At 44.5% G+C, this 24503-nt stretch overlaps 1 protein-coding gene across 2 annotated transcripts in view; it reads left to right on the top strand.

The window, feature by feature from the left end:
* The window catches only part of TSPAN12 (tetraspanin 12), a 102713-nt gene that overhangs the window by 17540 nt on the left and 60670 nt on the right, over positions 1–24503 (top strand). The window contains exon 1 of one of the 2 annotated variants that reach the window (XM_015412689.1): positions 11606–11657. The exons of the other annotated variant lie outside the window; for it this stretch is intronic. The gene's annotated coding sequence lies outside the window, so the exon portion shown is untranslated. Of the gene's footprint in view, positions 1–11605; positions 11658–24503 lie in introns of those variants that run through there. 2 annotated transcript variants of the gene reach the window in all.

Below are 24503 nucleotides of genomic sequence, written 5' to 3'. Positions count from 1 at the left end.
CCAGATTCTCTGTATTGTTCCAATTTTAGTATATGGCAAAGAACAATTGAGGGGAAACTCCAGGATCATGGCCTCTCCCCTTAACTCCTACTGCATCTTGGGTACCAAAAAGCAAAAGGAACAATTAAACAGTGGCTATGGAATCACACCCTACAATCAGGGCACAGATACAGAAATACCCAATTATTTTGCAACATACCAAATGCTTCCAACCAGCAGATTATCTCATATCCCTTGAGATCTCCAAATGCTGGCTAATCTTTACCCTTGCATGCTTTAACATTCTACCCTCAGCCCTCCTGGAAGGCAGATACCATTGTGTCTCACTCCCTCAACGGCTCTTCCCATGCCATGCAGGGAAAGTAGAGTCTGTCGACCATGTTCTGCGGCACTGCTCATTCTGCAGTGACATTCGATCTCACTACATAGCCCCAATCCTATCAACTCTACCAGGAAGATCTGAACAACTTCACATCTCCCTCCATCTTGCAGATTCCTTCCAGGAGATAATAAATAAAGGAGCTAATTCTGTCTTTGGGCATGTGGGATATGCAAGCGGCTGACCGAGTCTTAATAATAACCTCCCTGTCTCTGTCCCCTCACAATCAGTGTTCAATCTTATATTTTATTCTATATTTTTATGTTATTGTTTTTTATTCTTATCCTTATTACTACTGATCTTCTATCTAAATAAACTTTGAACTGAACTGAACTACCAGATTTCTGTACCTTTTATCATATGCGTAACTTTAGAATTGATAAAGTGCTAGTACTTAGCTTTAAAGTGCTGGTATTTACCTTTAAAGCCCTTCATGGCCGGGGTCCGACTTACCTGAGGACCGCCTTTCCCCATATATATCCCCAAGAGCACTTCGGTCCGGGGCACAACATCGCCTGGTGGTTCCAGGCCCCTGGGAGGCAAGGCTCGCCACAACTAGGACCAGATCCTTCTCAGTGGTGGCCCCTACCTGGTGGAACGAGCTCCCGGGGGAGATCAGGGCCCTGTGAAACCTTATGCAGTTCCGCAGGGCCTGTAAGACGGAGCTCTTCCGCCAGGCTTTCACATAGGGGCCACTACTACCACCGCCACCAATGAGGTGGCCCAGGAAGATCTGCCACAATTTCTGCATGGCCACTGGATTTACCTGGGTGAGCTATAGGATAACATCACCCTGGAGAACCATCCGGAGACCATCTTGTTAAATTGAGTATAATTTTTATTAATTGTCATTAATGTTTTATTGCTTTTATCTGTTTTATATGGGTTTTCCCCTTGTAAGCCGCCCTGAGCCCGCTCTGCGGGGAGGGCGGGGTATAAATCTTAATAAATAAATAAATAAATAAACCTTTAGACAATCTTGCATTTGGGATGTAGAATGTGGTTTTTAAAGGATCAGGGCAAGAGGTTTGTCAAGATAAAACTAGAACAGGAATTCAGAATTCGTATAAATCAGGTTGGCATTTTATTTAGGATTCTATGCTGGTCTAGTTATATCTAGACTGGACTACTTGGGCCTACCCTTGAAGAGTATTTGGAGACTGCAGCTAGTACAGGTTTTTAAGAGCCGTGGCTAGGGACACTGCCCCCCCCCCCCAGCTTGGATGTTTTCATTTAGGTCACATAACACTGTTTCTGTCATGTCTATATTAACAATTAACACTGCAGCTTTAAGTGCCTGCTTCTTTTTCTGTGCAATTAAGTAAATATCTAATTTAAATTGAGCAAACGTAGCTTGAGTTCTAAATGTCAGTCTGCGTGGCTTCATCACTTATTTTCCCAGCAATCATGATAGTTGGCGCATCCAGTGAAATTTTAAAGTAGCAATTTCATGGTGATGACTATATAACATCCTGATGGTTTAAAATGAAACCAGAAGTGATTTGGGCAGCCATCTGTAACAAGTAGAAAATGTTGAATTGGTTACTGTTGTATTATGTTTATAATGTACCACAAATGATATCTGCAGAGAGAATTTGGGATTCTAGGATTGATATATTGGAATTTCCAGTGGTAAAAGACATTTAGCTTTTAAAACAATGTTCCATGATGTTTTAGTAACTCATATGCCATGTGGTTGCCTTGTACTAGTACAGTGATCTCCAGTAAGACACCTATGGTCACTGTTGTGCCTGCTGCTTTGTCTCTAGGTGCCCATTTGCTTCTTCCCCAGAGGAAAAGAGCCAGTCCTGGCTTTTCTTAAACCAGCTGGAGCAGGAAATTTTTCAGAAGGCTCCAGGAGAGATGGTGGTGTTTCCCACCCATATTTATTTATTTATTTATTTATTTCAGACAGTCCAACTCAGTGGTCTTCTTAAATCACATGATGGTATAGGACAGATGTTAAGGTTGAGGGCCGGGCTCATTGATGGTAGTAGTCAGGGCGTTGAAGGCCTGGTGGAAGAGCTCCATCTTGCAGGCCCTGTGGAACTGTAGAAGATCCCACAGGGCCCTGATCTCTTTTGGGAGCTCATTCCACCAGTAAGGAGCCACCACTGAGAAGGCCCTGGCCCTGGTAGTGGTGAGCCTGGCATCCTTGGGGCCTGGGAGGGTCAGTTGATTCTATAACCCTGACCACAGTGCTCTCTGGGGTATATATGGGGAAAGGCAGTCCCTCAGGTATGTTGGACCCTGGCCATGTAGGGCTTTAAAGGTAAGCACAAGCACCTTGAAGCTAATTCGATATGCTATTTGCAGCCAGTGCAACGCCTTCAGCACAGGCTGGATGTGCTCCCATCTGGGAAGGACCATCACAAGCCTGGCTGCGGCATTCTGCACTAGCTGCAGCTTCCGAATTTGCAACAAGGGCAGCCCCATATAGAGAGCATTACAGTAGTCTAGAGGTGACCATCGTATGGATCACTGTGGGCAGGTCATTGCGGTCGAGGAAGGGAACCAACTGCCTAATCAGCTGAAGATGGTAGAGGGCCAACTTAGCAGGGGCTGCTACCTGGGCCTTCATTGTTAAGGAGGTATCCAGGAGCACTCCCAAACTCCTAACCTCCAGCGCTGGCACCAGTGGTGCCCCACCAAAGGTCGGGAGTGGGGCCCCCACACCCAAACTGCCCCAACCCATGCACAGGACCTTCATCTTCGCCAGATTCAACTTTAGCTGGCTCAGCCTGAGGCAACCAGCCACGGCCTGTAACGCCCAGTCCAGATCTTCCGGTCTGGATTCCAACTGGCCGCCCAACATCAGATAGAGCTGGGTGTCATCAGCATACTGGTGACACCCCAGCCCATGCCTCTGGGCTATCTGGGCAAAGGGGCGCATATAGATGTTAAATAGCATTGGGGAAAGCACTGCCCCTTGAGGCACGCTGCACTCCAGAGCAAATAGGGCAAATTAGAGATAATTAGCCAATTTGGCCGGGTCCAAAGATGTTGTTTTTAGGAGAGGGCAGACCATTGCTTCCTTGAGTGCCCCCGCGAACAGCCCCTCAGAGAGGGACTTGTTGATAATTTCCCTTAGGGCACCTTGGAACCCTTTGTGGCCAGCTCTAATAAGCCAGGAAGGGCACAGATCAAGGCTGCATGTGGTTGGACGTATAGTCAAGAGCAATCTGTCAACTTCCTCCAGGCTGAGTGGGCTGAAATGATCCAGAACCGGGATCGAAGACATGCTTGGAGCCTTGAGCTCACTCACTGTTTCAACTGCGGTGGGGAGGTCGCGGCAGAGCAACAAGAGAGAGGCGGGGCGCTGGAGTAGCGAGGTGGTCTGAGAATCCAGGGCTCTGGATCTCACCAACCTTTGGAGTCTTTTTAGGAGACTTTCTTGATATTTCTGTACTCCTCCAGATTTGACAAGGGTCCACCAGTTCCTTGGGAGTAGGAAACTGGTAGCAGAAGACTTAAATTGAGCTCCCTGTTTGTGGCAACAGCAGGTGAAGATTTCAGTTAGTCCTGAAGCAGAAGCTCCAAAAGGACCGGTCAAGGCAGTTCGCGGCTGGAAAGCTACATTCAAGCCCAAAACAAGATCCTCCATACCTTGCCACAAATAATTTTGGCAAAGACTCCGTAAGCAACCTTATCTTCTACTTTAATCGTTAAGCTCGTAAACAGACACTTGATTGCCCCTATAAATCTGTCCCAGAGGCCAAGGAAGGGGTCAAACTCTCACGTCAGGAGGCTAGGCATAGTCTTGGAAATTTCATTACATCAAACACAGGGGGAAAGCAACACTTTGAAAATATCTGCTATTTGGAAAATATTGTTACAGAAACTTATTTCACTCTTAAAGAAGTTTGATGGAACTATTGAAAGTGAAACAGGCTAAAAGTTAAGCCAAAATGGCGCTGAGTAGCAGTTTCTTTGCCTGTGTCTTTCTGTGTGCAATTATGCAGTGAATATTTTGTCTGTTAAGGAGTGAAATGGCTCTCGCAGCTCGATTTGAGACGAAGGATTCTAGGACGGATGAAAATATACAACTGTTCTCAGATGACCAATGGGACTGTTTAAAAAGCCAATTGATGGAAAAAATCACAAATGCCATTATGGAAGCCCTGGGAGAGTATTGGGATTGTTTTGAAGATGAGATTACAGAGACACAAGATCAGATGACGTCAGTTTCCACACAAAAGGAAAAACGGCAGGACCTGTTTCAACACTGGTTATCTACAATAAGAGACTTTTTTAGCCATTGCTCTGATGAGTTGATTGGACATAATATGGATAAAATAGGCTGTTTGTTTTCGTACACAAACAGGCCAGAAGAGAATGAGACATTCAAAAATTAAAGACACTAAAGAACAATGATTTTGATGAGACATTTTCAAAGAAAGCAAGAGAAATTTAAATTCTGTAAACAAATGGAAGTAGCAGTCTCTGACAGTCAGCATGGCTTTATTAGCGGAAGAGATAAAGATATCCAAAAATGGAACTTTTTAAGCTGATGAGATCTGTTTATTTACTGTGCCTTGTACCTAATGTACACAACTATTTGATATCCAATTGATTTATGAATATAATCTGAAGCAAAGTATTTTAATTCTTACATTATCTTGACTGTTTAATGCAAGCTAAAGATATGGGCAGTCTAAAATTTTAGAGAGGAATTATAGGGAAAATGTAATTAATGGGCTGTCTATTTACAGAATGTGTATGGATTTAATTATTTTGAGAGAGAAGATAAGATGTTACAGGATAAGGTGAAAGCTATATGGCTTTGTTAATGGGAGAGTTAGATTGTAGGGAACGGGAAAATATAATACATTATGTTGAGATCTGCTAGTTAATGGGAATTTGAAAACTAACAGTGCCAAAAATGTGAAAGAATGTCTAAAAGGACTAGTTAAGTTAGAAGAAATATATGCCTTTTTAAAAAATATAGTTAAATTGCTAAGTTATGCCTGTTCTGACTCATTATCTCTAATGATATAAAATAGCTTAATAATAGTTTAGCATAGATAAAATGAAATATAGGAGATAGAATATAGATGAACTGGTTTTATAATGGGAATAGATTCTTAGTCTAATAGTGTATGTTATTGATTACAAATTAAAATAAAGAGGGGAGAAATGGGAATGTAGACGCAAATATGATGATGTGAGTGAGATATTTGGCTAGTTGTTCTAAAATGTATGGCTCTTTTTGATGTAACTTGTCAAAAATAATAAACTTTGCCCAACTGGGCAAGACAAAAAAAAAAGACTTTATCTGTGAAATAGCTCACAAATGCTTCACAGCCGATATCCAATTCCCTAGCATTTGGTCTGCCCTGTGGCAGAGCTGTTATGGATTGAATCAGTCTAAATAATTGGACTGGGCATGAGCTCGCAGATGCAATCGTAGCTGCGTAGAACTCTCTGTTCACAGCTTTGACTTCCATCTCATAGGATCTCATAAATGTCCTATAGGATGCTCTTGTAGCTTCGTCACGAGCATGGCGCCACCATCTCTCAAGCCGTCTCAGTTCTCGCTTCATAAGCCACAACTCCTGGTTGACCCAGGGAGCAAGCCTAGAGCGAAAGCTCAGAGGGTGCCAAGGAGTGATCTTATCGATGGCTGTGGAGAGTCGGCTATGCCAGTCCTCTACAAGCTCATCCAACGAGCCGCCAGGGGGCATTGGATCCCACAGAGCCATCCAGAGCTGCACTGGGTCTATCTGGCTCTGTGGGCGAGTTAAAATATGCTCACCGCCTAAACAGGGTCAGGGTGGAACATTCAGGCGGGCCCTCAAAGCATGGTGGTCCTACCATGGGACTCCCAAAGCAGTAACCCGGTCCACTGTTACCCCCGCCGTGAAGATCAATCAAGCGTGTGCCCAGCCCGGTGAGTGGGGGTCGTTACATATTGGGAGAGTCCCAGTGCTGCCATGGACGACTCCAGGTCTGTTGCATGAGTAGAGGTCATGTCATCAGCATGGACATTGAAATCACCCATCTCTCGGGATTGGGCGCAGGCTGGTAAGGGGCCGAGCTCTTCTATTTCTCTGCCCCCTTCCCTTCACTCCATGCCTTGCCCCACTGCTGTACTTTCCCCTCCCCAGGAGCACTGTTATCGATAACCCAGTCATTGTCTCACCTGCTGGTCTTTGCTGGCTACAGTCCTCCATAGGCCTCAGACCAACTAATTTGAATCAACCCAGATTAGTTTCAGCAGCAAGTGCTAACTGCCAGTAGCTCCACAGTTGGATTACCCGTTCAAATTACATGCCCTCCCAATTAATCCAGTAGCCTCTAATTGCCTAGCTAACCCCCCCGCCTCCCCCCTTTTTATGGCAAGTTTAGATCCACACTGGATGATCTCTTATTAATTTTATCAGTACTATAAACTACCAATTCAATTAACTAACAATCCATCAATTACAGGGCAATTAATCATAAATACATTCAGATCATAGTTAATTGAAAAATAACAACCCAATCAAATTATCCTAAACCAATCATGTTAGATCGTGCTAACAAAGAATTGGAGAATGATTTCAGCTCAGTGATTCAGCTTTATTGAAGTAGCGAACAACACTCAAACGCATTCAAAACCAGAACAGATTAACATTGGGAGCTAGGCTCCTTTTAAACATTACCAAGCTAATATAGCCACGCCTATTTACAGATAACAACCAATGAGATTGAGTAGTTAAAGACCAATGAGAGTCTTTCCCTCGCTGGAGCTTGTGCAGTTCCTGATTGGTTGCTGCTAGAGGGCGACCAATGAGAGAGCAGTTCGGAGGAGCCTTCGTCTGGCTCAAGCTTTGCATGGGGAGTGAATGAGGCGATTCATACAAGCGATTCCAATACATTACAAATCAACTAAGTCTAAACCTCAGTATTCCCTATGGTCAGTTCATCTGCAGCCGCTGCTGATTTCCAATAGTTCTGCTGTTACACTGAGAGGAGCACTCATTCAGAAATAGGTGCCCATATGGGAGGATGTGTGACTTGAGAACCTTCCAACCTTTTGTGGTTGCCCCCCCTCCCCCGGCAGCTGTTTTGTGACTGGCCCCGCATCTCATGGCAACAATTTTTACTGGTGCATACTGAGTGTTTTTAGCTATGGGAAGAAAAGACACATATCAAACAGAAATGTCAGTTTCCGATTGCTTTAAGTTCTTGCAATTTTTCTTCATTGTACTGTGCTCAATTGACACAAATCCTGAGAAAGCTACCTGTGCAAGTCTGTCTTCCCAATACCACTGGGAATAACTGTGCAACCCTAAACAGAATCAAATCCTTCTAAGTTCATTGAAGTCAGTGGCTATAGAAGGGTGAAACTGTGTTTAGGATTGCACTGTCTAGCATTTAACTGTGTTTGGCCACTAATTTCACAGGGAACTAGAGATGTTCAAATCATATGTGACTGTGTTTTGCTTCCTACTGTAGGTGGGGAGGTGACATGTATTGCTCCAGTGTCACCCCCCCCCCCCCCAAGTGTTTAAACAATTAGTGTAATCTGGTAAAAGGCTCTAGTGTACCCTTTTTGTGTTGGATATGTTATTATAGAAGTGTTAAAATGTTGTGCCCCAGCTCAAGTCTAAACTGGTATAGTTTGAGTGGGACTGTACCATGTGATTTTTCTGAGTGTGTTGACCAGCTTGTGTGTTTTGATTAGGTATAGGGCTAATAGTTTTTAAAGTTTTGGTGGATTGCACCCAAGGGATGTGATCTGAAGTTTTGTATGAGCAGGGGCTTCCTCTTCTAGTCAATGATGGGAAATACTCTGCCCATTAATGGGAAATTCCCCGTTGTGTTTAGAGTGTTCCTCTGCTCATAAAAGGACACATGAAAGACCCTGTTTGTGTTGATTTCTGCAGGAGTATCAGCGCTAATGGACCATGGCCAAGTGTTCCTGATCTAGTGCAAGCACTCTGGCATAGCCAGGCTGAGCTCATATTATAAAGGAGCAAATTTGTGTGAGAAAGCTAGTGGGAATTTGTGTTCCTGATTTATTGACACTCTGAGGGGAAATGCGTGTGTTTGTTTAATACAGACATAAAGGTTAATTTTTGTGTAGGAGTCCCAGCTCCTAATTTTATTGAATGCCTATTTTAATTTTGCATACTATGGGGAAAGAGGGAGGCCAGACAATCCTTATTTTGTCTTGTAAACTAACATAACTTCTGTGTAATTTTGGAGTGTGTCGTTTGGAATCCGTAGATACAGGGAAGAAAGATTCATCTGGAAATCTTCAAAATTCAGTAGGAGGAAGTGTTGAGAAGAACAAATTATATTAGAAGCACAGATGCTGTGTGGGCTGATGGTTTTTTTTCCTGCAGTCAAAAGCCAAAAGTGCATATTGAATATATAATCCAGATGCCAGATGGCTTCCACTTATGTGTTGTCTTTGTCTGGGTAATAACCAGGCTGTTTCTTTCTGTGTATGTGTGGGGTATTACCCAGAGTATTTTTCACACATAGCTATCTTTGGCCATCCATAATGCAAAAAGATATTAGGAGGGTGTTAATTATATAAAAAATTAACTCTTACTGAAACGTTTTCTGGCCTGCTGAGCATAACAACATGGCATCGCTCTACCACTTGATCATTACAGATGTCTCACAGTTCCTTCTTACAACAAATATCAGACTCATTTAAACTTTTTTCTACTCATGGGAGTTTTTTTGTTTTTTGTTTAGAACAGGTCTAGACAATGGAAGATCTGCAGGTCATATCAAACCATCCCAAAACTTTCTTTCCTCTTTGCACCTGAAATGACAAGCATGTCGATGGCTCGTTACATCCATCTGGAAGCCACCTGTAGGTTGCTATTTCAAAGGTTCCAAGGGTGGACATCATTTGGCCCCTCTTCCCCATTCAAGTGACCCCCTCCCCTTTTCTCTGTATTTCTACCATGACTCTTTGTGGCTGAGGAGTCTGTAATCTGTTCTCCAGCACTAAATTGCTTTGCTTCTTCTGTTCATATCCACCCATGTTAATATCTCAAGCAGGATCTCATTTTAGCCAACCGCCTGCCTACCCCTTTCTTCCTGTAACTTGCTTCAGTCAGATCCTTACCACACCCAGAGTGTGGCCTATTTATTGTATCCATTACAATGGAATGCTCTGCTTCCACTTTGATATTTGTGTGAATTGGTTTTGTTAATTCTGTTTGTTAGCTGGTAGCAGGGACTGCATGGGCTCCCTTGTTCTGAAAGCAGCTGTATCTCCTTGTTAATAAATAAATGATGTTTTGAGCATACCCGTCTCTGCTATATGTACCTGAGAGCAGGAGCCTGTGAGTACCCTATGTAAGTATGCCGACCCCCTGTCCAGCAGGAGGGGTCTTTTCAACCATCAGTGGACCCCACAAGGGTGCCCCAGGAGTCCAAAGACCAGGCAACTTGACATAAGTGAACACAAAGATGGAAGTCAGGACTGGCAAGCCAGAAATTATGCCTAGGCAGTGACCCTGGAAAAAAGGCACATGAGATCTTGCTCTGACAGCTGTGACTCCCCCCCCCCTCTGCTGACATCTGCAGACACCAGACAATGGACCTGCTTAGCCCCAGAGTAACTTCTTTTCAGTCTCAGCCACTGATCCTATCAATCTGACCTCATATTTCCTTCCCGCATTCCCTTGATAATGAAAAGTCTTGACTCTTACTCCTTTCCCCCACCCCAGGACCAGGTGGTTTATCAAGCAGTATTTTTTTCCTTTTGATTAGTTCAAATGGACAATCACATAACCTTTTACCACCGGAGACACAATCAGGAACCAACCTGAATGTCTACTTTGCACGTAGAAGTAACCTCCAGTTCCTTTTGTCCAGACTTGGGAACTCATCACCACATTCCCAAAGTGATATTGTTTTACCACTGATAAATCCCATCAAGATATATCTAGTCTTTTGTCCCTTACCTGGGAACCCCTGGACACTCCCAGCCCAGCCATCCAACACCTGGCTAATCTCATCAATGCAATTGTGAATCCAGACTCTGTCCCTCTGGGACTTCATTGGTCACACCTAGGTTTTACTCCTTCTGGTGTCATACCCCCTTGGACCCCTTATTGGTTCAGGAAATCTTTTGTCTTCACCTGAGACAAGCCCCTCAAGGCCTCCCATTAGTCCACATTGTTTTCCAATGTCTATATCCTCCAAAGCATATGGCCTTGAAGGTGTGTCACTTTGAGGCAGCCTACAGTAGAGATGCACCCCCAAATCTACAGTTTGGGCTCCCTTTCCAGTTTGGGCTCCCCTTTCTGTCTGCTAACTTCTTTTTGCTAATTTTTGTGTGCTTGGCAATCCTTGATTTGAGTGTAAATATCTAAATTATTTTTCCTTAATAAAACCCATTTCTTTTACAATTTGGACTGGTCATTGACTCAGCCAGGAATCTTAAAGGGACTATCTCTGTAAAAACTGATAGCAGATCTTGCTATTGCCCCACCTCTTGCTAACTCTGCCTTTGATGCTAATTCCCACAATCAAACCAAAGGCAATAATATTATTTACTAAAGCTGGTAGAGGTAACACCTAATCCCAACCTACAAATAAAAAGGAATGTCATACCAAGAGAAGAAGAAGAAGAAGAGGAGGAGGAGGAGATTGGATTTATACCCTGCCCTTCACTACCCAAAGGAGTCTCAGAGCGGCTTACAAACTCCTTTCCCTTCCCCTCCCCACAACAGACACCCTGTGAGGTAGGTGGGGCTGAGAGAGCTCTGACATCTTTTTCAAGAACAACTGTGCCAGAACTATGGCTTGCCCAAGGTCATCCAGCAGGTGCAAGTGGAGGAGTGGGGAATCAAATCAAACCTGGTTCTCCCAGATTAGAGTCCAAGCACTTAACCATTACATCAAACTGGCGTCAGTGGCATCAGATTCTATACCATACAGTAGATGAGAGGTGTTTCTAGCTGAGGTGAAAGTGCCTCACGAACTGCAGTGAAGCAACCCTTCTATCCAGAGTAACCTCAGGATCCACAAGAACTCTAGTTGCCTACAAAAAGAGGAGTGCACATTCTTGTTCTAGCAGAGGAATGATCAGGAGAGCATTGCAGGAATAGGGGGGAGTCAAATTCAAACAATAACCACACACTGGATTTTATCTGTTTAGGCAGGTGAGCAGGACCTGCTCCAGAAGAAATACTGAGGCCTAGCCAGACTGTTTGCTTTGTGAAGTTCCAGGATGGCAAATGAGAACAATTGAGCAAATGCCTGGAAACTCTCTTCTGGAATTACGTAGGTGGCAGTAGGACAGGGGCCAACCCAGAACAAGGTGAGGTGCCTGTGAGTTTTATTTCATCACACTTTGGGGAGGACACAGAGCACTAGAGATTTTGCTTGTGAAGAGGAATTGATACTACTTCACTGAGGGAAACTGTGGTGGGCAAGCTCAGCATTGGGATTTCCCCCTTTCTGGATTCTAGTTCTCACAAGAAGAAAGGGGGAAAGGGGACTTGGGAGTTTTTTTGCTTGTTTTGTTAACACCTCTTTAGGGTGAAAAGGCATCATAGTAATGTTTTAAATAAATAAATAAATGTAGGGCAGCATACATTAATATCTATCAGGGCTCTTTTTGTAGCAGGAATTCCTTTGCATATTAGGTGACGCACTCCTAATATAGCCAATCCTCCAAGATCTTACGGTAGCCCCTGTAAGAAGAGCTCTGTAAGCTCTTGGAGGATTGACTACATTAGGGTTGCCTAATATGCCAAGGAGTTCCTGCTACAAAAAGAGCCCTGATAGATATTATTGCTTTTATCCCTGCAACAACCCTGTGAGGTCGGCTAGAACAAGAGTGTGCCTGCTGTAAAGGTGCCCAGTAAGATTCATCACTGAATGGGGGACTTGAATCTGGTTCTCCTTGTTTAGTGCTGTAACTGCTATACCATACCAGTTCTAAATACATTTATCTGGAGATGCCCTGGCCATTCCATTGTTATTTAACAGGAAGGCTTGCTTTGAACATTATGAACTTTCTATGTGGAAAGCATAGAAAACTGGGTGTAGCTTGTGTATGAAAATTATACATATCTGGGTGTAGCTTATGTATGAAAATTATACATATCTGCTATTGAAGAATATATCCCTGGCCTGCTTTTTCTTCCCTTTCAGAGTTCTGCTGACAGATGTACACTCTCTATTTTGTAGTGGTCCCAGCTTACAACTGTATTTAACCCCCTTTCTTTCCTTCCTTTTTGGCTTCAAAAACAAAACACATTTGGGGAAAAAAACTGAGATAAAACTTGTCTCCCTTTGGTGAGCATGAACAAAATATTTTCTATGGCTTTTGTATGTTCCACACAGTTTTAGTGCCTTTTGTTTAAAAGGAATAGGAACACTAGGAACACTAAGTACTGAACAACAGGAATTCCTAGTTCTGGTGTCTGGATGGCATTATCTTATTATTGCAGTCCGTTTGAAAGAGTTAAGAGAAGGAATATGAAAAACAAAGTCCCATGCTGCTGCTATAAGCTGAACTTGCTTAACTGAGGCAGTCTGATCTCTGCCTCTTCTACAGGATCTTGTGACTTCTGACTAAAATTACCTCTTCAAATTTATCACAGACTTGCTGTACTGATACCAATAATTAAGTCTTCCCTAACACTGGAATAATTGAAGAGCCTGCTTTAGGAGATCCAATTTTCTCAGTGCATTACTTTTAGCCTTACTGCTTCGGCGTGAAGGCTTCCCATCCTGCTCAGGCTTGCTCCCTAACAGTGTCTTCACTGATTTCTCAATATACCTAATTCTTGACATGATCAAACCTTGGATATTTTAGTCTGTAGGTTAGAGCTATGAACAGAGAAGGCAGAACTTTCTAGGAACCTGGGGAAAGCCTCAGTTTTGCAGAAAAATCTGACATCTTTAAAGAAAACATTGGAGTGTTAAAATCCTCAAAGTATACAAGCAGAGCCTGTAGCTTTAACAAACAAATGTCTTCAGTGGCCATTGCTAGGTAACCACAACAGTATTACCAGTCTTCTAGTCTTGGTTTCGGAAAAGGCAAGGAAGGAATGCAGGATCCTTTCCAAGGCTATTTTGGCCTTTGGGGGAGAACTGGTCAGAGTGAGACCCGACAGCAACCACCAGGCAACTTGCTATTTTCTGACTTACGTGATTCACCCAGAACTGACTGCCTGCTACTGTTAAACAGCAGCCACCTCATGAAAGCCAGTGTGGTGTAGTGGTTAGAGTTTTCAGACTATGGTTAAGAGACTCAATTTCAAATCTCTACTCTGCCATGGAAGATTGGTGGGTGGGTGGGAAAGAGAGAAGAAATCAGGGAAAGGTGAGGATATGGGGGCTGCCAGGAGAAGGGAAAGTGGAAATAGTGTTGGAGGGATACAGGGGAAAGTGAGGTCCCCCTCCCAGCCAGTGCTTGTGTGTTTCCCACCATGCCACTGTGCCCAGCCTAGCAGCGGGCACCAGACAACTGGTTTTCCTGGACAGAGGCTGTTGGGGGAGGGGGAGGAAAGGAGAGGAAGCTGAAGACAAGATGGCAGAAAAAGGTAAGTCAGCTGGTGGGTGGGAAGGAGAGAATGAAACAGGAAAAGGGGAGCTGCTATAGGGATTTTCAGCAAAGGGAATGATGAAATAGTGGGGGAAGATAAAATTAAAGGTCCTTGAGGGTCCCCTACTTGTTTATTCTAATTAACTTACGTGATCTAATTAACTTACGTGTAACTTACGCAACACTGCATTGAGAAAAATGTATCATCTTACACATTTTGTCTTTTACTTCTTGGAGTTCAGTCAGTTTTATAAGTATCCGATTGTCAAAACTATCCAACTTTTTAAAAGTACTGAAATAGAAATCCGCATCCTCATTCTCGCTTCTCTGTATGGTACATGATGGATAGCATCTCTTGTGGATAATGATTTGTGATTCCCCTCGCCATTGAAAAAAGATATTTCTGAAGGTGACATTTTGGCCAATAGCACCTACATTGCTATATCACAGATTTGAGACAGGCCAATGGGGAAATTAGCTTTGAATGTTTTTGTTAATTACTCAAGGTAACTGGGGCAAGAATGGACAAGACAGAAATGTTTCTTTATTATATCTGTTAACTTGGATACATCAAATAGTTTGTGCATCAGGTGCATAGAAAGGATATTGGGTTGGAAGCAACAGTGGGTGGGACAGAGCTCCCTGAGGCATATCTGTGCTTTCTTGGAATGTGACAAAGCCAGTATGCTTTCTTAGCAGTTATGGGGTCAGTCTTCATTGTTAATTAGCGGAATGTATCAAAATGGATGTATCACATATACATTAAGAGAAGGATCATCTTTCCTGTACAATTTTGGAGACTATACTTTATGAAGCATATTGCTGTATATAATCTGTAAATATCGTATATAATCTGGAAATAGGAATAAACATTTCATTTTAATATTTAATCTTATTTATTATAGATTGGTTTTTGTAATCTATCACAGATGGTACTTTTCACACATGGCTGTTTCTTGCTCAAAGACTGCAACATCAGTTGGTTACTAGATCATGAGAAAAAGCCATAAGGCAGACACAGGTTTCATCTCTCTTCAAAGTTTTTCATTGGTGGCAGTTTGCATATGCAGTTGTGAATAATGATGCTATATCACATTGTTGAACATAGCGCAATCATGTGATATAGCAGTAATTCACAACGGGATTAGCTTGTCCTCACAGCAAAATCCAATCGCAAACAATTGCTATAGCATGCAGCTAGTGTAATATGCAGCAATGTGTGGATGGAGCCCAAGTAATGTATATATGAACCAGTCCTCAGATTGTTACATTCAACAGTCTTCTATGGTGGCAGTCCAAGTAAAATTTAACCAACTTGTCCACTGGGAAGCGAATAGTTCTTTTCAACAGAATTCTGAATACTGTCATTCGAGGGCCCAAATGCTACCTTTCCTGTCTTCTTTTCCTTGGAAAAGGTGACTGAGGATTATGCAAATCTGGGGAGCACTTTGTTGACTACATACTATCTGGCATGCTTGCAGATTTCCTAGCTAAAACCTTATTACATGCCAAGGAGACACACTGCGATAGCAGCTGTTCTCTGGCTCTTCTGACATTCCGGCTGCAAATATACCAAATTCTGCCTTGCATGGAGTTCCTTATGGAACACGGTAATTGCTCATCCATCACCTCTATTTTCTTTCTTTCTAAAATTTGGTTTTTAAGAGAATATCGTATATAATTTAAAAAGTGTTCTTGGAACAACTAGAAGGTACATTTGAAACGTATCGCAGTCATGAAGTATGAGGCAGTTAACTGCTCAGTAATGGTGCCATCCTAAGCAGAGTTACACCCTTCTAAGGCCCCTGCCACACGGCAGGGGAAATGCCTCTTAAGGTGCGGCTTTTAAAAGCCGCACCAACGTTGAGACGCCGCGGCGGGACCCCACGAATTCCCTGGCCGCTGCGCCTTTTCTCCCCGGCACAATCAAACGCCGGGGAGAAAATACGGCCCTAACCGGGAGCCAGACGAACTGCGCATGTCGGAGCATGCGCAGTTCGGCTCCGGGCTGGGGTTGTGCCGGCGCAAGGATGCGCCGGCGATCAAACGCCCGGTTTGCCCCGCAGCAACAGGATGAACCACCAACGTAGGTGGTTCAGTTTGCGGCGGCTTTTCCCGGGAATGGGCCAGTTCGGGTACGGAAGCAGGACGCTTCCCAGATGTTGTGGTGTGATCGCGACGGTTTGATCCGGCCCCGAACTGGCCCGCTCCCGGACCAAATCGCCTCGTGTGAATGGGACCTAAGTCTGTTTAAGTCAAAGTGGCCAAACTTGCTTAACATAACAGCCACACAGAATAAATGTCAGATGTTTGAGAGCCGCAAGACATGAACAGATATCACACACATGTTTTTATTGAAAAATATGCAAATTTACTTTTTATTAACATTAAATTAGACTGTGTGAAAGAGCTGCAGTTTGGCCACCCCTGGTTTAGAAGGATACAACTGTGTTTAGGATGGCACCGCAAAAGGGGTAACAAATAAATGTGTGTCTCTTTGTATCTTTCTCTTTAGGCAAAGCAGTGGAGCTGCAAAAGGTTAATCTAAAGGTATCTGGATGATATAAATAGGCAGACAAGGGTTTTATGTGCATATTACACAGAGGCTAAACAAATCATATTAGCTTTGCTTTTCAGTCAGTGGCTCACAGATCATGTCAGTTTGTACAGGATTTTCTGACCAGCTCTCTTAACTTTCTAGATTTTCCCTTCCCTGTTAGCATTCTCCTCGCACCTTTCTCTGCTGTTTGTAGTTAATTTCAAATTGGTATATTTGGCAAAGCACTGAAACCAAAAACCCTCGGATGAAATATTTTCCCTTTTGGAATGAATGAAATGCTTTTTAAGACAAGATTTTATTAATTCAAAAAATGTAGCTGAGAGATTTTTATGTAAAACAATCTAAGCCATTAAATTATGATAATTCCTTCATATATGCAGAAGTAGGTATCAGGGGATATGCACTGAATTGATTCAAATCATTCCTCATGGATTGGACTCAAAGGGTTGCTATTGGAAACCAGCTGTCATTTGTGTGGGACCTCTTTTGTGGAGTTCCGCAGGGCACAGTTCTATCCCCCATGCTTTTCAATCTCTAGGTAAAGCCCTTAGAAGAAATCATTCGCAGTTTTGGGATTGGTTGCCATCAATATGCTGACAATACTCAGCTCTATATTGTTGGAAATATGTGTGTTGCAAGGTCTAAAATTCAGTAATTATAGGGTTAAATGTGTTTACCTTGTGGGCTATTGTTTAGACTGACCTGGAAGGAAACCTGGCACAGAACCAATGGAAACAAAGCCTGCGAAACTTAAGTCTGTTTACTCACAATCATTGGTTAATGTATTCAGGTGATTTCCTTCTGGGGGTCAAGAAGAAGAAGAATCTCCATTGTTGTAGACCATGTGGTCAAAGTGTAAGAATGTAGCTTTAGGTGTCTTTGTTGTTTTGTAGATTTCCTATGAATCATTCCCTTAGAAATAAAGATTTTTACATAGAAGAAAATGCCTCCTCTCCAGTGAAGCAAAGATCCATTGCAATCTCTGAATATTTAACTATTTTTACAAATTTTTCCAATACGTCCTTATCCAAATCTTCTGGTGATGTGGTAGAGGTCCTGAATCACTGCCTGGCTGCGGTGATTAACTGTCTAAAAGTGAACAAATCACAAGTAAACTCTGAAAAAACAGCTGGTTGGGAAGGCAGAGGCTTTGAAGGATATAGTTCTCACTCCTCATGGAGTTCAGCTGATCCTTGCTGATTGAGTTAAAAGGGGTCATACTGGACCAGCATTGCTAATAGAAAAGCAAGTTAACACAGCTGCAACAAAGGCTTTCTACCAATGCAGCCTAGCCTGTAAGATGGCCCCCTACTTCGATATGGCTGACCTGGCCACCTGGATCAATGCCACAGTAACATTGATACTAGACTACTGCAATGCACTGTACATTGGTTTCCCCTCTAAATCAACTCAGAAACTTCAGCTGGTCCAGAATGCAGCTGTTTAGCTAATAACAGGAGTTAGATGGAGTATACATATTACTCTCATTCTGCAGACACTCCATTGGCTAGGAATGCCATGGCTTGACTATTAGTAGGAGTTAGACGGAGCATGTCTATTACTCCCATTCTGCAGACACTCCATTGTCTGTCCATTTGTTACTGATCTCAGTTTAAGGTTTGGCTGTCACATACAAAGCCCTTCATGGCCCTGGACCCTCTTATTTGCAGGACTGCCTATCTCCCTACATTCCATCATAACAGCTTCACTCATTGGAGGCTTTTCTGCATAGGTAATAGTGTTGCAATGTACAAAATTGTTCACAAACTTACTTGGGTAAATGATTGGGAGTATGATCTGTACTGCTGTGTATAGGTTATTGTAAGTAGGATCCAATTATGTAATTTCTGGACCACTTAATGTGTTAGGTTAATACTTACACTATGCACCAGGTCTTTCTGGCGGGTCCAGACTTCTAAAATCCTAATGTACTGGTTATTGAATGTCTCCTTCTGTTGACTGTACTGAGTCACTATGTGTAATCCACCATGGGTCCCCAAGAGAAAGGCGGACTATAAATAACACAAATAAATAAATACTATAGATACAACATAAGTTCAAGAATTTGTTTATTATTTAAATGTGAATAATTTAGGCTTCTTTAGGAATAAGCTATAATGGCTGCGGTCACACGTAACAGAAGCCACACAAGTGAGACGGAAAACAGCCGGAGTTTCCGGGCGCGATCTCACCAGCACATCTGGGAAGCGTAGCACTCCCGTGGCTCAACCGAGGCTTCCAGCCGAAACTGCGTGGCAAAAAACTAGTACCTTCGAGGTACTAGTTTCTGGAAACTGCGGGGCAAGGGCGGGCGTCTGATCGCGTTTCCGGTGGCATCCGGCGCCCGCCCATGTCCCCTTGCAAATAAGGTGTGGTTTTTTTGTCCAAGTCTCTGTGGATGCGCATGCGCACCCAACGGAGCATGCGCATTTGTCATGTACACAAAAATAAAAAACAGTTTGCCGCGGCGCGCGCTTCTTCGTTGCGCGCCGGCTTGTCCTGTGATTGGCACCTCTCCCTTGCCATGGAACCTCCACGGTACCTCCACAGGACCTCCACAGGAGGTCTGATCACGTAACTGCGCAGTAGTTTTCCCCAGGGCAAACAGCCACGCTTCTCCTCTGCAGTTTCCTGCCCGTGTGACCGGGGCCAATGTGTTTTATAATACATCATAGTAATCACCGTGGTCCCATCTACAGATACTTAATTCTATGGACTGGGCCCATTTAGACACAAAAGTCATATTTCTGTAAACCTGGGAGACACTCAGATTTGCAGAAAAAACTAAAGAGGTACCCTGTTTCCCCGAAAATAAGACCTACCCCAAAAATAAGCCCTAGCAGGATTTCTATGCATTTGTGGTATAAGCCCTAGTATGTCTTCTTGAAAAAAAATAGGTAAATATAAGACAGTGTCTTATTTTCGGGGAAACACGGTAGTTAACAACACCCAAAGAGATAACGGTTGTTTGCACTTGCACAGAAGAAGACATTACTGTGCTCTCCTTGCAGGTGGGTATGCAAACAGGAGGAAAGTGGGAGAGAAAGAGTGGAAGCCACTGCCCTCTGCCACCCTTGCAGCAGCAGTGGAGTTGAGTGGGGGAGGAGAAACTGGAGCCATCTCTCCCCCTAGCCATGAGGTGGTGGTGCTGGAGGCAGGCAGGGAAAAGAGGAGCAGGAGACCCCACAATCCCCTTTGCCACTGAGGCGACAGTGCTGCAGGTGGGTTGATGGGGGAGGGGGAGATCCTTCCACTATTACTCCACTGTATGAGGCAGGTGAGAGAGAAGCTGGTGGACCTCCTTATGGCACCTGGTTTTTGGCCACTGTATGACACAGAGTGTTGAACTGGATGGGCCATTGGCCTGATCCAACGTGGCTTCTGTTAGGTTCTTAAGCTGTCCCTATCACCACTTGAGGTAGGCAAGGCAAGGGGACCACTGAGGTAGGCGCGCAGGCAGCCAGGCAGGGTTGACCTACTTTTGCTATCCCAGACAGGAGGGACTTGTCCTTGGAGTCTTCAGTATTTTTAGCCCTGCCTTCTAGCAGGACGTCTCTCTGATGACATTACAAAGAACACAGCTATCCCAGTTAGACTTCAGGAAGGAAGGAACGAACAAACAGCCGAACCTCGCACAAGAAGGGAATGGCTGAGAGCCAGTTTGGTGTAGTGCTTAAGAGCACCAGACTCTAATCTGGAGAACCAGGTTTGATTACCCACTCCTCTGCATGCAGCCAGCTGGGAGACCTTTGGTCAGTTACAGTTCTCTCAGAGCTGTTCTCTCAAGAGCAGTTCTCTCAGAGCTCTCAGTCTTTGCTCCACCTACCTCACAGGGTGTCTGTTGTGGGGAGAAGAAGGGAAGAAGATTGTAAGCCGTTCTGAGACTCCGAGTGAAGGGTGGGATATAAATCCAATTAGTTGTTGTCTTCTTCCTCTTCCTCTTCCTCCTCATCTTGGTCCTCTTCCTCCTCCTCCTCCTCCTCCTTCCATGCCCCTTCGGAGTGGCAGTGAGCAACACAGAGCCAACAGCACCAGCGTCTCCCTCGTCTCACAGCCAGCCGCTCAAGCACTACACAAGAGGTCTTCAGCCTCCAGACTGGGAACCTTCCTCAGCCATCCTGCAGGATTAGGCTCTCCGCAAGGCTTTCTGGAAGGGGCTGGCTACAACGGAGTTTAGGGAAGCAGCCTTGGCCTTCCTGTCTCTACAGAATATTGGTAAGGGGCCTGAATCTGCACAGAAGGCAGTTTCTCTTTTACTTTCGTTTTTGCTTTTGGCAGGAAGACCTCCAGTTAGGCAGGAAATGGCGGTGAAGGCAGGCCTGGCCACCTCCCAGCTCCTAGATAGCATGGTCTCTGATCTAGATCTCCCCAACTCACTGGCATCCACCTCTGTCCTGGGGTCTCAGCCGGCTAGTGAGAGTGAAAGAGCCCATGCTATGAACCTATCAGGAGAGGATGCTAAGGCAAACCTCCTGGCCTGGATAAAGGAGGAAATGAGAATGGAAATTAGGGAGGCCATGCAGGAATCCAGACAATGTGGAAGTCCCCAGCTAGGTCTCCAGATGGGGAAGGCACCCCAACTGGTGCAAAACCTCCAGAGAAGCAAGGGTAGAGAGTGCAGCCCCCTCCCCTTCCAGCCCCAAACTGAGAAGGACTGATGACACTTCCAACTGCAGTAGGGAACATAGCCCCCTGCTGAGCCTTCATGGGGAGGAATCTGAGGCCTCATCCTCATCCTCGAACAAGGAAGAATGGGAACTGTTGGAGGAGTAGGCTGTAACAACCACCATGCAAACCTGATTCCCCCCCCCCCCAGGATCTCTATGCAAAACTGCTTCCTAAGATACTACACATTCTAGAGCTCTCGTATAAGTCGAAGAGGAAGGAGGAATCAGACCCAGATTTTCCAGATGGGTTGGACAAGGTTCTTCATAAGTAGGGGGGAGCCCCCTCAGGGATCCCGCTCCCAGCAGTATTTTACAACGTAATCATCACCATCATCAACATCAATTTGTATTCCGCCTTGCCAGGGAAATGGCTCAGTGGGAGACTCCAGCAAAATCTAAGGCTAACCATCCTATTATCTCTAAGTTTTACTCTTTTGCACTGCAAAGAGATTCAAACTGCACCCAGCTGATGAACCAGTGACAAGCCTCTGTTCTACCTTGGTGCTTCCAATGGAGGCAGATGGCTTCCCCAAGGATCCCTGAGACTGATGGATAGAGCAGGCTCTACGCAGGGATTTTGATGCCTCTGCGATAATCCTATGGCTTGCTCCTTGTTTGCCAGGGCCATGTACTCCCAGGCATTGGACTTGGCAGCGGCAGACAGCAATGTACCCAAGGAGCTCAAGGATGAGATAAAGAAGATCACCCTAGCAACAGCCTTTGCGGCAGATGCATCCTTGGACACCCTTCAGCTTTTAGCCAGATCCACGGCCTCCAGTGTTACAGCCAGATGAAATACCTGGTTTAGGAGTTGGGAGGTGGATCCCTTGGCTCAGGCCAAGGTAGCTGGCGTTCCTTTCAAGGGCATCAGTCTTTTTGGAGAAGGTATGGATAAGTATCTGGTGGAGGACAAAGACAAGGAAAAAGCATTGCCCTCCCAGAAAAAACGACATCAAGCCCAAGAAACACTTCCTTGTCCTTTCGAGAGTCCAAGTGACCTTCACATGCCAGCTCAGCTAGGTCCTTTAAAGGAAGATGGCAGTCCAAGCAGTGAGAGGATAACAGAACATCTTCCTTCAGCAAATCTGGGCCAAACCCGAAGGGATCCACAGAGGGATCTTCAGCATGACTATGCCGAATTAACAGACACCCCAAGAGTCAGGGCACATCTACAGATGTTCACAACCTGCTGGCAATACACCATGAGCGGCAAATGGGTGCTAGACACAGTAGCAAACAGCTACTGTCTGAAATTCAGTACCATTCCACCCAATTGTTTTCTCCAGGTGCCAAGAAATCATTCCAATCAGAGGCACTTATTCCTGGAACAGGCCATCCAGGATCTTGGACATTTGGGCGATAGATCCGGTGCCAGAAGCACAGAGGGCCTTGGGGGTTTACTTATTTTTCTTCATAGTGTCAAAGAAGATAGTGCCAATTCTGGAACTCAATTGGCTGAACAAACATATAAGAACAAGGGGATTCAGAATGGGGGAACCCACGAGAGTTATGATGACCATGGATGCAAGCCTTTCTGGATGGGGGGGCACATCCTCTAGAAAGAATTATTCGGGGCATCTGGAGAAGAACTCAGAGCTATCAGGCTAGGCCTATTGGAGGAGCTCCCTGCTGGTGCCCGCTGGAGGTCGCCGCCGGCTGTGGGGAGGACACACTTCCGGTGATGTCAGGGGGTGTGGCATATGCTAATGAGTTATGCTAATGAGTCCCCCTAGCTCTTTTTCTACGAAATGACCCCTGCCATGTGCTAGTTCAGATGGACAACATGACAGCCAAGGCTTATGTGAACAGGCAAGGGGGCACCAGATATAGGTCCCTTCACCAGGAGGCAAGTACCCTAATGCTCTGGGTGGAGAGTCATCTCAAATTCCTGAAAGCAGTTCATGTAGCTGCTCAGGACAATTTGTTAGTGGATTGGCTGAGTCAAAGGACTTTGAACCAATCAGAATGGATGCTAAACAAGGATGTTTTCCACCAGATTTGTCACAGATTTCGGCAAGGTGGACATGGACCTATTTGCCATGGATCAAAACTTTCAAGTTCCAAGGTTCATGACAAGAGCAAGAAATCTTCAAGTCATTGGGGTAGATGCCTTGAGTTGTGAATGGCCATGGCAGCTATTGTACGCCTTCCCTCCAATTCAGTTGATACAAATAGGTTCCCTCCAATTCAGTTGATACAAATAGGTTATTCAGAGGGCGTGATTAAGACCATGTTAGATTCCAGGAAAGGATCAACAAATAACACCTGGCAGATGTTCCAAACCTGGTGCCAGAAACAGGGTTTGGACTCTCAATTCCAGTTAGTGAGGTGCTCTCCTTTCTGCAGGAGGGATTAGATAAGGAGCTCAGCACCAGTACCCTTAAAGGGCAGGTTTTGGCTATTTCAGCCATGAGAAGCACTAGGAAAGGGAAATCCCTGGTCCAGCATCCTCATATCAAGAGGTTCTTATTAAGCCCTCCACAGGTTCATAATTTCCACACCTGGAAATTGATTCTGATACTGAAGGCACTATCCAAAATTCCCTTCAGGCCCATGGCCTCATGCCCACTCAAGGAATTAATGTTTAAGATCATTTAAGATACCTCGTGGTTATCACATCAACTAGACTAGTTTCTGAGCTTAGGGCTCTTTCTGTGGATAAAGAACTATGCTTGTTCCACAAGGATAGGATAGTGCTGCAGTCTGACCCAGCTTTCATACCAAAAGTAAATTCCACCTTCCATAGGATGATAGAGGTGATTCTTCCCTCCTTTTGTCCCAATCCTAAACACGATAAAGAGAAGGAATGACATTGCTTAGATGTGAGAAGGGCTTTGAGTTTTTACATTGATCGAACCAAACTGTTTTACAAAACTGGTTCACTGTATGTGTCTTTTAGGAAGTCTTCCTTGGGCTAAAGAGAATCCACATCCACCCTCAGTATATGGATCAGGGGGTGCATTATCCTGGCATATAAAGCCTCAGAGATGAATCTGCCTCTGGGCACCACAGCCCATTCCCTAAGGGGGGCAGCAACCTCCACAGCCTCTAGATCCTTTCCTTCATTGGAAACATTTTGTAAGGCTGCTACCTGGAAGTCTGTTCATTCTTTTACCAGACATTACAGAATAGACAAAGTGGCCTCAGCAGAAGTGGACTTTGGCAGGAGGGTCTTACCTTTAGGCCCAGGAGCTGGTTTTTCCTCCCTGGGGCACACTGCTTTTCTGTGTCCCAGTAATAAAGGATTGCCCCATTCCTAGGACCACTGGAGAATGGAAGATTTGTTTTGACTTATCGTGAATCTACCGTTTTGGTGGTCCAGGAGTGGGGCAGTCTTACCCACCCGAGTTTCTTTCTCTGGCATACCTCCTAGTGTGTTTG

The sequence above is a fragment of the Gekko japonicus genome, unplaced genomic scaffold, assembly GCF_001447785.1.
Source record: "Gekko japonicus isolate JY-2015 unplaced genomic scaffold, Gekko_japonicus_V1.1 scaffold550, whole genome shotgun sequence".
In the NCBI taxonomy this organism is placed as follows: Eukaryota; Metazoa; Chordata; class Lepidosauria; order Squamata; family Gekkonidae; genus Gekko; species Gekko japonicus.
Note: the sequence above shows the minus strand (reverse complement) of the source record. Positions and strands in the feature narration are given on the sequence as shown.